The sequence below is a fragment of the Callithrix jacchus genome, chromosome 8, assembly GCF_049354715.1.
Source record: "Callithrix jacchus isolate 240 chromosome 8, calJac240_pri, whole genome shotgun sequence".
NCBI classification, from domain to species: domain Eukaryota; kingdom Metazoa; phylum Chordata; class Mammalia; order Primates; family Cebidae; genus Callithrix; species Callithrix jacchus.
The window spans coordinates 106,093,464-106,103,820 of NC_133509.1; the positions used below are offsets into that span (position 1 = coordinate 106,093,464).

The following is a 10,357-nucleotide window of genomic DNA, read 5'->3' on the forward strand; positions in this document are numbered from 1 at the left end:
GCAGGACTAACAAACCAGCTGCAGATTAGAAATTATGATTTAGGGGTCATGCAGCCTCTGGATCCAAGAGTCTGAACTTCCCCAAGTTGCTCCTGGGGCTAATATCACTATTGTAAAATCTAAGATCAGTACTTGAGATATTTTGCAGACCCTGCACTGGATGGATCAGCTGACATCACCCAGACAGGTAATCAGGCTCAACCATTTCCGCCATCCCACCCGGAACAGAAACCAGCAAGAAAAACTCACTTTGACCCCTATGATTCCATCTCCAGCCTGACCAATCAGCACTCCCCACTTCCGAGGCTCTACCAGCCAGATTATCTTTAAGAACTCTGATCCCTGAGTGCTGAGGGAGACTGATTTGAGTAATAGTAAAACTCCAGGCCAGGTGCAGTGGCTCATGCCTGTAATCCCAGCATTCTGGGAGAACCTCTGCAACTTTCTGCTTTCTGCTTCCCCTACCGAATGGCTTGAAGACCCTCTTCTGCAAGCCTGAGGTTGGGATGCATTCGCAGAACAGAGATCCTGCAGGAAACACACCTCCACCCACTCCTTGTCCCTTTTCATTCCCTGAGGAAGACTGAGCAGGACATGCATCCTATCTTCCATTAATGCATTCCTTCCACAAACATTTGCCAGCAGCCTGCTAGTGCCAAGTGCTGAGCTAGGTGCCAATGCATCTTCCTTTCCCAGTTACCCAGAAATGAAGCATGCAACTAAAGTTAGTGCTTCCCAGGGCTTCCTGGAATGGCTTGTATGGTGGTCCCTGTCCCTCCCACCCCAACCCCAGCCCCACACTCTGTTCCTCAGCCCTAAATAAATAAATAAAGTTTTTTAATAGTCTCCATTTAATTGGTTTATTTGCTGTTAATAAATTGGCAACACAAGGAAGAGCCCCATGTTCAGGCTCAGGCAGGAGCTGCTGTCCTGTGCCCCAGGGGATGCAGGTAAAGGCCCCTCCACTTCTGTGAGAGCCCCCTGGGATGAACACAGCGGCCAATGAGCAAACAAGCAGAGGAGCTAAAGGAAAATGAGGCAGGAAGGGCAGAGGGGCAGGCTTGGGGGAAGGCAGCATTCTCTGGTAACCCCCACCCCTGCCCAGGGCTCAGAAGCCTTTGCCTGGGTCTAAAGGCCAGGGATAAGGGAGGCTTGGCTCACAGATGAGGGGGGTCACCCATATCTTCCTCCCCATCCTGGGACTGACAGCCAAGTAACCAGGCAGGAGCTCAGACAGAGCTAATGTTAAAAGTCCTCTTACAACTGGGTGGGCCTGGGCCCCACAGTTCTGACGGAAAGGTGGGCATGGTACCCCATCCTCATTATGGGGACTGAGGCTCTCCAATGACCTGGGGCCCTGAGACCCAGGGGAACCAAGGGCTTCTAGGACTTCCCTCCCACCAAGCCTGTTCTCAAAGACCTGGGGCAGGCAGAGAGCAGCAGGGAGGCACGGGAACAGGGCAGGGTGTGTGGCATTGTACCCACGCTCACCCACACTGGCCCAAGCTCACTCCTCAGTGAAATCCCTGTCTATGTCCATGTAGGCTCCTCGATGTAGCTAACAAGGGCAGAGTGTGACTGGCGGTCTGGCTTCAACAGGATGGACACTGTCTCCTTCCAATATAAGAAGCTGATGCAGGAGCTATTCTCGAGGCAGGTGCCGTCCTTGTCCTTGTGCAGGTAGTGCTGCTGCCAGAAGCGCAGCAGGTTGTGGAAGTTGTTGAGCAGGAAGCCGGGGTAGTTCTTGCTGTGCTCCATCCGCTGCAGCAGCCGCAGGTACAAAGGCAGCCGCTCTTTCCGTCGGGCCAACATCAGGATCACTAGGCTGGTGTTGAGGCAGCTGACATTCTCCTGGGTCAGCGTCTGCACATGGATGATATTGATGAGGCGGAAGAGGAAGGACATCTGCGTGGGTACCTGGGCTATGTAGGCGAGCAGGCAGCACTTGGACAGGACCTCGGCAACTTTCATATCCACCTGGTTTTCAAATCGGTCCAGGGACAGAGTGACACAGCACACCAGCATGTTGGAGTCCACCAGGGAACTGTTGATCTGCTTAAGGAACACCTGGAACTTTGCATCGGTGTTGATGTATTTATTGAATCTCTTGAATGCATCAACGTTGACCTTCATCAGCTCCCCCAGGAGGTCAAAGTAACTCTGGAGGACATCCCTTGACTTGCACTCGCTGTCCACAATGCAGTAAAGGATGTGCTCCAGGAGGTCTCGCTTCAGCAGGAACATCTGGTCTGCATAGGAAGTGGTCCCTCGGAGGAAAGTCTCCACAGCCCGAGCTTGCCAAAACCTGAAAGATGACTCTGCTGGCTCCTTCTTCATGACCTGCAGCAGACGAGTTAATAAGCCCCTCTTCCCAACACACACCAAACTCCTGTCGGTGTTGAGGACAGCTTCTACCTCAGGGAGCATTATTGCTCCGGGGACTCTTCAGGTCTTGGTGTTTGAGCAGTGGTGGAAGAGAGTCCACTGTGGCCAGCATCTGTGAAGTTGGGAATTGCAGAGGCCGAGGCGGGTGGATCATGAGGTCAAGAGATCGAGACCATCCTGGTCAACATGGTGAAACCCTGTCTCTACTAAAAATACAAAAATTAGCTGGGCATGGTGGTGCACACCTGTAGTCCCAGCTATTCGGGAGGCTGAGGCAGGAGAATTGCTTGAACCCAGGAGGCAGAGGTTGTGGTGAGCCGAGATCACTCCATTGCACTCCAGCCTGGGTAACAAGAGTGAAACTCTGTCTCAAAAAAAAAAAACTGCGATACAGTTTTCCAAACATTTCCATCAGCATGTGTGGGAGTGCCAGTTGCTCCACATCCTTGCCAACACAAATCCTTTTCAATTTTAGCCATTCGATGCATCAGCAGAGAGCCATCGCGTTTTTAGGACTTCGTTTTTTGAGACAGTGTCTCGCTCTGTCAACCGGTATGAAGTGCAGTGATCATGGCTCACTGTAATCTTGAACTTCAAGGCTCAAGACATCCTCCCATTTCAGCCTCCAGGGCAGCTAGGACTGCAAGCATGTGCCACTGCACCCAGCTAACTTAAGAAAAAAAATTTTTTTTTGTAGAGACGGAGTCTTGATATGTTATCCAGGCTGGTCTTGAACTCCTAGCTTCAAGCAATCCTGTCGCCTTGACCTCCCAAAGTGCTGGGATTACAGGCATGATTCACCACACCTGGCCCATCTTTAGGGCTTTTTTTAAACAGCAGTTTCATTGTTATCCTAACACACGCAAGGTAAACTCAGGAAGAAGGAGGAATGGTATGTCCTTGAGGGTCAGTGGTCATGTTTGTGCCTATGCAGCCTGGCTGTGGGCCTCATGAGGAAGCCCTGGCAGGTAATACTGGGTAATTATATGATAAAGCAAAGGCGATGGGGTCAGACAGACCTCAGTATAGGTTCCAGATCTCCAAAGCCACTAGACCGTGACAAGTCACCTATCCCCTCTGCTTTGGGTTCCCTCCATGTAAAAGCAAGATAATAATGAACCTACCTCGTGGTGTTATTCCAAAGCGTTAGTAACATGCTGCACAGGGGCACTTGGCATACCGGAGGCTGGGTGCCAGTCACAGCTCAGATTCCAGAGCAGGACTCCTGCTCCTGGAGGGTGAGCAAGGGCGATGCAGAGACCCAACCTCTGGACCCTCATTCTAGACCTTTCAATGGGTTTGGGTTAAGAGAAGCTTGTTTACCAGCACAGGACTGCATCCTTGGGACTGACTTTTCAAACAAAGCTGGTAGAATTTCATGAGGTAAGGGCTGGAGAATTGGAAGTCGACCCAACACCAGCTGTGGCACCAGAAGTTCTGATACAAGTGAGGTTGGGAGTGACCAAAAGAAGTTCCCATTGAAGTTGGGCTGGTGGCAGAGAGCAAAGGGGGACCACCCATGAAGGAGGGCCAGGAATCCTAGTAGGAGACAGCAAGTGGTTTATTTGGGTGGTCTGGTGATGTTGGTTTAGGGAACACCATGCTTTTTGGAGACATGGGAAGGATCTAGATGTCTAACACTAGGAGTTCGGTTAAATAAGTGATTTGTGTGTGGATCATGAAAATGATGCTGAAGGTGGGTGTTTATATATTGGAAAAGATAACCGCCATTTTTTTACACCATTAAGGGATAAATGTGTATACCTTACAATTTGCTTTGTTTCTTAACAAGGGGTGGTCCTTTTTTAGTTAAAACTCAGACACACACACACACATACACACACACACACACACACACACACACACACACACACGGCTGGAAGAATATACTCCACGGCCCCTGTGGCTATCTCTGGATAATAAGATAATATAAATGATTTTCCTTTTTTTTCTTTGTGATTATATATATTTTCTCAATTCTAACATGCATGGATTTTGCAATTAGAATTTGGAGTTGGCATTTCACACTACCGGGTGCATAGACCTGATCATGGCACAGGAGGCAGTTTTTAAAGGAAAAGAAATGCATAATGAAATGGAATTACCTGCCCAAATAATTTCTTTTCATTATTAGAGGTGAATGTGTTTGCCACTGCTAAGCTGTTAAAGATGACACCCACTTCAGACTGTGAAGAACACAAATGAATAACCTGGAAGTGATCCAGGGATCCCTTTTCTTGGGATGGTGTGAGGTTGGCACTCAGTAAGGCTCAAGCAGGCCCAGCGTAGACATCAGGGCCTTATATGCCAGCCTGCAAGTGACGTTAAAGTCTGTGGGGTTAGTTGTCCATTTTCTCTTCATGTGAGGATTCTGTGGCTGAAAGGATGGAACCGATTCTCCGACAGCCCCGGAACACAGGAGAGGCCGGGAAGGCTCGCAGACAGGCAGAAAGGTAGTGCAGGAACGACTTCCAGCATGCCTTGGTACCCAGAGGCAACTCCAGGGAAATAGCAGAGCTGAAAATCTGGTCAATATGTGCTTGCTTTTGTTTTAAATCAAGGCAAGTGGATTTTTTTTTTTTTTGAAATGGAGTCTCACTGTGTTCCAGCCTAGAGCGCAGTGGGGCAATCTCGGCTCACTGTAACCTCCGCCTTCCGGTTCAAGCCATTCTCCTGCCTCATCCTCTCGAGTAGCTGGGATTACAGGCAGGTGCCACCACGCCAGGCTGATTTTTGTGTTTTTAGTAGAGACAGGTTTCACCATATTGGCCAAGATGGTCTCGATCTCTTTACCTCATGATCTGCCTTCCTCTGCCTCCCAAAGTGCTGGGATTACAGGCGTGAGCCACTGTGCCCAGCCGCAAGTGGATTTTGTATGCTCTTTGTACAAGGAGGTTGTTTTTGGTGAAGAAATTAGAACATTTTGATAAGTTGCTGTTTTAGAGCTGAAGAGTCATGGAACCTTTGCACTGAAAGGAACCTGGGACAGCATCTAACCTCAGACACTCCCATTTCACAGATGACTCAACTGAGGCTCAGAGATGTTGAGCGATTTCTTAAAGTCATGGCAGTTGGTGGCAGATCAGGGCTAGAATCCAATTCCATGACTTCAAGTCTGTCATTCTCCTGGCTTCCCTACTGGTAACAGTTAAGAAGTTTAAAATAGAAATTATGTTAGTGAGAAAAGCGACATTCCTAACCCAACTGAAAGTCCACAGGATGGTGGCCCCTAAGTGCTGTTAAGATGGCAACTCAGTGAGACCACCGAGATCCCAGTTTGTTCACCCCTCACTGTGCCGTATTTTCATCCTCAGGCTGGTCCCCCATGTGGCCACAGGTGCATCACTGACTTCCCCTTCGGCCTCCATTTAGGTCACATGCTTACCCCTGGACCAATAACCAGGGAAGACCGAGCTCCGATGCGCTTACCCTGATCGCTTCCACCTCCTGAGCTGAGGCTGGGTCTGCAGGGGAGAAGATACCTGAACGAAACTGGAGTTTCAATAACAACAAACAAAATACAATTTTACTTAAAGTGAGCCAAGGGGACACTGAGTCAGCCATTCATGAAACTGGACATCATTTCAAGGGACGTTGGCTCCGCTATCATGGTGAACGCCAAGGTGAAGAGCAGCCACATGAGATATCAAAGGAAGGCCCCGGGGAAGGGGGGCATGCAAGCGTAGTACAACGGCAGGCAACCCCCCTCCACCACCTGCCCTCGGGTTTGATCTTGCCAGGGAACAGTTGATGCTGACGAGATGATGCTGCCGGGAAGCAAATATCCTGTCTGCTCCTTGTTCTGTGCAGTCAGTGTGTCCTAGCTTGCCACCCCAAATCAAGGCATCCCTTAAAGGCCCCTGGGTCCAAGCATCCAGTTGCTCAGTGAACGCCATGCTCTAACTCCATCTTCCACCTTCCATTAAGAAGTCAATAACTCTCATTCAGTACAACTCCACCTTCCGCTAACCCCTAAAACGAATTTACATACTGCTCCTTTCACTTCCCATTACATTGTATTAATTTTCCCGTCATTAAACCTTTTTAAACCCAATATTTTCAATATTTCATGATATTCCATTCAGTTAATAATAGATCTAGTCTTACAAAAAGCATTTCTACATATCAAGGCATTTATTTAGACTGCTTCCAAATTTTCCTTTTCATAAACAAGCACTGCCACTGATACTCCTTTATCTAAATTTTGTCCTACAGATCTGACTATATCATTGAGCCGTGTTTCTAGAAGTGTCTTTCTAGTATGAAGTATAGGAACATTTTCACCAATACGTTAAGTTCCTTTCCACATTTTGGAAGAGCATCATTAGAAGGATCCCTGTTACCTGCACTCTTACCAACACTGCAAACCACTGGTCTTTGATCATTGATGCTTTCGTGGGTCCCAAATTCTTTTTTTCCAAAATGCCATTTTAGTGAAAGCTCTTAGAATTGGCTTATGCCTTTTGTTTTGTTATTCCTGGTGATACATGATACTCTCTGAAGGCTCTCCCCTTTGATTTTCCAACACCCTTTCCCTTCTTCCCGCAAGCACACCCTATTTAAGTTGGAGGTGGTAGAAACCCTGGAAGCCTGCACTCGGAAATCAGCCCAACATATTTCTAGGGAGCGAGTTTTCTGAGAACGGCAATTCCAGCCAGCTGAAATATATTGAGCATCCTCCGCCTGAAGAAGGCATACTTATCCAGTTGAGTTGGTGTCTTGGGGCCCACACACCTGGGAGGCAGGTAGGTGCCCACACGGGGGCTGCAGGTAGGTGCCCACGCGGGGGCTGCAGGAGGCCAGGGCAAGCAGGGCTGCGAGACGCTTAGTGTGATGATGATTACAGAGACCAAGGAACTGAAGGTTAAAAGCGGGAATATGGGCATGAATGAAGCCAGGAAGCTGCTTCCCCGAACAATTAGGCTATTGCTGAGAATAATAATAATAATGCAATAATTATGATTTATTGTTTATTATTTGCCAGACATTTTATGTACGTTATTTTGTTTCTTTACTACAGGAAATCCTGGGGATTTATACTATTTATGTCCCCGTTTTGCAGAAAATGACACTCAGAGATGTAAAATAATGTTCCTAATGCCACCCAGCAAGGAAGGGGCACAAGTTAGGAGCAGAGGGAAGTTTGCGCCTTGGCAGCCTGAGCCTGTCATTCCCCTGTGCCCCTCCCAAGGCGGGAGCCCTGGCAGATGACTGAATATGCGAGTGGCAGTCACGGAGGCCACCATCAGGGTTCCTCTGTGACAAGCGTGTGGGGCTGAGCCCTCCTACAGAATACTTCAGGGTGGACCTGGGCCATGTGGGATTTACAAGGATCGACTTCCGCCAATTAGTATCTGCCACATGAAGCCACGGTACCCCACATGTGCTGGGTGCAAAACACAGGCCTTGCCCTCTGAGGAGTTTACTAGCTAACAGGAAAGAGGAGAAAGTCCACAGACACCGAGAGGCAGCAAAAGACTCTTGGAGATTTGCCAGGATGGGAATCATAGGGAGTCAGGGAGGTCCTGAAAGAAGGTGGCATTTGAGAAAGTGGCTAAGAGCTGGGGGGGTTTTGACGGGCTGAGAAGGTGGTGAAGACATACCTACCAGCCTATCTGTGGCCTGGGCAGGCTGCGAGGAAAGCCCGCAACCCTTAATTGCTCCAGGACTAAGCACTGAAGGGGACTTTTAAAGCCTAGATCTGAGAGATCACTCTCTGAATCTCCAACTGGGAACAGTGACTAGTGAAGCTATCAGTGAAGAAGCTGCCGGCACTTCACTTGGACGGAAACACAATTCCCAGCGGAGCCCTTGTGGGCCCAGGGAGATGGGCTTCACAAAATCTCTTCCACCTGAGGGTCACCAGGCTGGCTCTGTTCCCATGCAATAGATTGCTGAGAAAACGGTCCTTGCCAGAGTGGCAGATTGCCCTTTTATCAGGACTAGTGCTTCAGCTGCCAGACTGATTTCTTTTAAGGTTTGTTTTTATTAAAAGCTAAGCGAAGCAGCCTGGGGCAGCACAGTGCAATAGAACTTTCTGTGATGGTGGAAATGTTCTATGCTCTGTTCAGTGTGGCAGCCACTAGTCACATGGAGCTATGGAGCAGCTGAAATGTGACATATGCCACCAAGAGAATGGATTTTTTATTTCACTTAATTTCAGTTCATGTGTCCTAGCAGCTACTGTATTGGACAGTGTAGGGCTGAGGGATCTTGGGATGAAATTTGCCAACAAATTTGCAGAAACAGCTTTTCTACTCTTGTGTGATGTTCACAGCGTCCTGGTCATACAGAGTAGGAGAATCTTACACCATGTTTCAAAAGGGGACATGCAGACATGTATTCCCTGTTTCATTCGTAGGTATGCACTTTTTACACCCTGAATGCTAGAAATCAGATGCAGCGGTGATCAAGCAACACCAGTGTGCAATGTATAGAACAGGAAAAAAATAGGAGTGCTCTGAGATCTGTAACGCAAAATTTCAAGATGCTGCTTTTGATAATTGTGTGGTTGTTGTCACTATCCCAAAGATAGCTAGATTTTTTGCCTTTGATCACTGAACATCAAGTTTCATTTTTCTTTTCTTTTTGGAATAAAGAATTCCTTCCTTCCTTCTTTCTTTCTTTCCTTCCTTCCTTCCTTCTTCTTCTTATTTATTTATTTATTTATTTGAGACCGAGTTTCACTCTTGTTACCCAGGCTGGAATGCAATGGCGTGATCTCAGCTCACCGTAACCTCCGCCTCCTGGGTTCAGGCAATTCTCCTGCCTCAGCCTCCTGAGTAGCTGGGATTACAGGCACGCACCACCGTGCCCAGCTAATTTTTGTATTTTTAGTAGAGATGGGGTTTCACCATGTTGACCAGGATGGTCTTGATCTCTTGACCTCGTGATCCACCCGCCTCAGCCTCCCAAAGTGCTGGGATTACAGGCTTGAGCCACCGTGCCCCGTCTCTTTCTTTCTTTCTTTCTTTCTTTCTTTCTTTCTTTCTTTCTTTCTTTCTTCCTTCCTTCCTTCCTTCCTTCCTTCCTTCCTTCCTTCCTTCCTTCCTTCCTTCTTTCTTTCTTTCTTTCTTTCTTTCTTTCTTTCTTTCTTTCTTTCTTTCTTTCTTTCTTTCTTTCTTCTTTCTTCTTTTCTTTCTTTCTTTCTTTCCAGAGTCTTGCTCTGTCGTCCAGGCTGGAGTAGTGGCACAATCTCAGCTCACTGCAACCTCAGCCTCTGGGGTTCAAGCAGTTCTCCTGCTTTAGCCTCCCAAGTAGCCAGAACTATAGGCATGTGCCACCAGGCCTCGCTAATTTTTGTATTTTTAGTAGAGTTGGGTTTTGCCTGTTGGCCAGGCTGGTCTCAAACTCCTGACCTTACGTGATCCACCAGCCTTAGCCTCCCAAAGTGCTGAGAATACAGGCATGAGCCATTGTGCCCCGCCAAGGATTTCTTTCTTGGTGGGCATAATAATAGCTAGTCTTTATTGAGTGCCTACTGTGTGCCACATGCCCTCCATATGTTATCTTTCACACTCACATCAACACCCCATGATGGGAACTACTGAGACCATTTGCATTAGAGAAAACTGAAGCCACGAGGATTTAAGTAATCTTATCAGTGCTTGAGTTCCAAATTGTGTATTATTTATGTTGAGTCCATCTTTTAGAACACAAGAAAGTAACCCCCTTTAAGCCGGAGGGGTAAAATTCCTGGAAGCCTGCACTCAGAGATCAGCCCAGCATATTTCTAGGGAGCTAGTTTTCTGAGAATTCCAGCCAGCCAATTTTGGAATCTTGGACACCTCCAAAATCCAAATACAAAAAGTAGTTTGACCTGCACTTCACATAGTAGCCACAGGACTATAAATGATCAGAGCTGATGGAACTTGAAGATCTTGTCAAAATACTTATTTTACAAATAAGACTCTGAAGCCAGTGTTTATTGTTCACCAGGCACTCACTGGTACCACTGACCAGCAAGTTAGCC

The 10,357-nt window shown here is 47.7% G+C and overlaps 1 pseudogene across 1 annotated transcript; it reads right to left on the minus strand.

The window, feature by feature from the left end:
- Positions 1-825: 825 nt before the first annotated feature.
- LOC100399472 (short transient receptor potential channel 4-associated protein pseudogene) lies at positions 826-4,326 on the minus strand (annotated as a pseudogene). Its single transcript, XR_623466.4, has one exon. The product of XR_623466.4 is annotated as a short transient receptor potential channel 4-associated protein pseudogene (transcript).
- Between the last annotated feature and the right edge of the window lie 6,031 nt (positions 4,327-10,357).